At 33.7% G+C, this 3,229-nt stretch overlaps 1 pseudogene; it reads left to right on the top strand.

Annotated features, from left to right (window-relative positions):
* Window positions 1-395: 395 nt before the first annotated feature.
* On the top strand, window positions 396-492 carry LOC141422863 (U6 spliceosomal RNA; annotated as a pseudogene).
* The last annotated feature ends 2,737 nt before the right edge of the window (window positions 493-3,229 follow it).

Here is a 3,229-nt window from a genome sequence, read left to right as displayed (position 1 = left end):
GGGTTATAGTACACAAGTGCATAGAAACAACACTAGGAATCTTTCTGTATAGTTGTCTTTATCTCAAACTAGCAAAAATGCTATGTCTTTCTTATTTTCTCTTATGTTTTCTCTCCAACAAAATCAGAGAACAAGAGGGTGGAACAGGTTCTGACAGGAAGAGGGGTAGGGAGGTGGCCCAAACATGTATACAGATGTGAGTAAATGTAAAAATGATAAAATTTTAAAAAGTTGTCAGTTTTTGTAGCACATACCAGGACAATAAGATGTTGAAGCTGTTTGTTTCAAACCCATTTTAATTAGAGTGAAAGTTAGTTGGATCAACCTGAAATTATGAGTTACAGTGGAGTATATATGTGTCTACACATTTTTCAAACATTTAAAACTGAATACATGTGCTCACTTCAGCAGCACATATACTAAAATTGGAACAATACAGAGAAGATTAGCCTGGCCCCTGAAAAAAAAAAAAGAAAGAAAAAACTGAATACACAGGAAACCCCAAGGAAAAGACAAGGAAATCTAATGCTGTCTTATTCTCTCAAACCTGATCATAAAATGTATACTGTGGCTATGATGAACAAAGTCATCATGTAATATCGTTATTATATTTTTAAATGATTAAAATTTAGTACATAATTTCTATGCAGGAATTAGGTGCAGCTTGTTCAACTAAAATTTTTTGAAATAAATATTAACAAAATGAGCTCATGAGGGCTGGATAGAGGAAGGGTGCCTGCCCAAGGGGCAGGTATCCATGACTTATTAAATTTCCAAATATAGTAATGCTTTACACTCCCAAGTAATAGCAGCTAAACATAAAATAAGTAACAGGGTTGAAAGCAGCAAGCTGTGGAGGGGCCTAGTTTTGCATTTTTGCACCAAGATTTCCGCTTGCTCCTTGTGCTGCACATTCTGTCTTCGAAGTGTGTTTTGAGAGTGAGTCTCTCAGATCTTGGTGCAGTTTTCTCGTTTCTACAATTTAGCATTTTGAAACTTTCCTGAGTCCCACATCCATCAAGCTACCATCACTTTTTCTTAAGGTAATGCCTTATGTATTCTGGATTGCTACTTTGTTTATCTAAAACATTAGCATGTCTCTTAAAAACATAATGTTTTCTCAAAGACTGTTATTGATCTACCTAATTCTCTGCCTTTGAACATTTGAGTTTTCAGCTCCTAATCGCATTTCCTCCACACACCTTATGATAGTTACTGCACAGTTTTAGAGGATGTAAAATTTTTTTCAGGAAATGTATCTTCCAATATTATCACACATCCATGAACCTACAAACCAGTTCACATAGAATTTAGCATCCATCATGTATGAAAATGGAAAAATGATACCTGTTGCAACCCATTCCATGAATGGGGGAAGAGGAGATGAAGGAGAATGATGGAGAGGATGAATTCCACTCTGATATATGTAAGAATTTTGGTAAATGTCACAAAATATCCCCAGTACAACAATACTTAAAAAGAAAGAAATTGGCATTCATACAGTTAATCTTCCTGAAAAATCTCAAGGGCACAGTAAATAATTATAATCTAAATCTCCAAAAAAATCCAACAACCCATAAATCCTGACATAGAAATAGAATATCAGAGCAAATATAAACCAAACTATTAGAATATCACTATGTCATTACTTTGGTACAGGAGAGATCATTGTTTGATATCCATATCCATGGTAAAATATTACATTAAGAAACATGTTGAAGATATAAATTACTACTTAGCCTAAATCAGATAGCTCTTGTTCATTTATTTCAAATGAGTCGTGCCTTTGTACAAGCAGGAAAAAAAGTGAAAGCTACACACACATACTGAAGTGTGTTAAATGATGGCACTATACTTTAATAAGGCAACTAAGTTTAGAGTTCTTGGCTAATTTATTTTTAAACAAAAAATATTAACTATTTTTTCAAAGAAGATTAGTAGTTTAAGAAAACATGTATCTAGTAGTAAACTTAGATAATTAAAGACATGTTGAATTCTTTAAAAGAAAATAAAGGTCATAGTTAAAGTAAACTTGTAGGTTTATGATAACAAGGAAGAATGCACTGATAAAATACAGTTAACTATTTCACAACTGGCTACCTTAAGTATTTTTTCTCATCTATAAAGTGAGGATAATGATAATGGTTCCCTAAAGCATTGTTGAGGGGATTGAATGAGATAATACTGCACATTGTAAATCACTTAACACAATGGCTGGTCCACAGTAATTCATCATTAAATGTTGACAATTATTCTAATTGGCAATTACAAATTCCATTGTTTCAAATAGAAGTGCATTAACATGTTAATGTTTGTCATGTACTGTATATTTTTTGCTACTATAAGATTTCACGCTTTTGAATTTTCTCCTTGAAAATGATTTAAGATTTATTTGTATAAAGCTTTATTTTATAAAGCCTAAATCAACAGCAATGCACCGAGCATCCTCTCCAGATAAGGCACTAATCTAAGTGTTGAGGTCGATACAAATAAGTGTAAGACAAAATCGCTATAATCAAAAGTTTACAGTCTAGCCAGGCATGATGGCACACATGGTAATCGTAGCACTGGGGAGGCTGAGGCAGGTGTGAGTTCAAGGCTAATCTGGGCTACATAGCAAGACCCTGACTCTGAAACAAACAAACAAAAAAAGTGAATTAACAAATAAATAAAAAAAGGTTTACAATCTAATCTGATATTCTTCTTTATAAGGAAGATTTATGAAAGAAATGACTAAGTTCTCCTGCAGTGTGACAGCTGTTTATATAGTACACTCAACAAAACATTTTTTACCCTTTCCCCAAGTAAAAATTAACCTTCTTGTAAGAGAGAATTCTTTATCAGGCTTAGCGGGCATTATCGTCCATAAATATTTTACCTACTTTAAGTCCATTAATCATAGTGTCTTAGCAAATCTTGGATGAGAAGACAGTAGAAAGTTTAGAAGCTATGGTATGTTGTTACAATGTACTTACTGACAAAACACATAATATTAAAAGCTTCAAGCAGGGGAGAGGGGATAAAGGAGAATGATGGAGGGAGTGAATTCAATTGTGATCTATTGTAAGAACTTTGGTAAATGTCATAATGTACCCCCAGTGCAACAATAATTTTAAAAAGATAAAAATAAGAGCTTCACTGGGAGCTGGTGGCTCACACCTATAATCCTAGCTACTCAGGAGGCAGAGATCAGGAAGATTGAGGTTCAAAGCCAGCCTGGGCAAATAGT

This window comes from Castor canadensis, chromosome 4 (assembly GCF_047511655.1).
Source record: "Castor canadensis chromosome 4, mCasCan1.hap1v2, whole genome shotgun sequence".
NCBI lineage: Eukaryota > Metazoa > Chordata > Mammalia > Rodentia > Castoridae > Castor > Castor canadensis.
The sequence above is the reverse complement of the archived record's forward strand: the minus strand, read 5'-3'. Positions and strand labels throughout refer to the sequence as shown.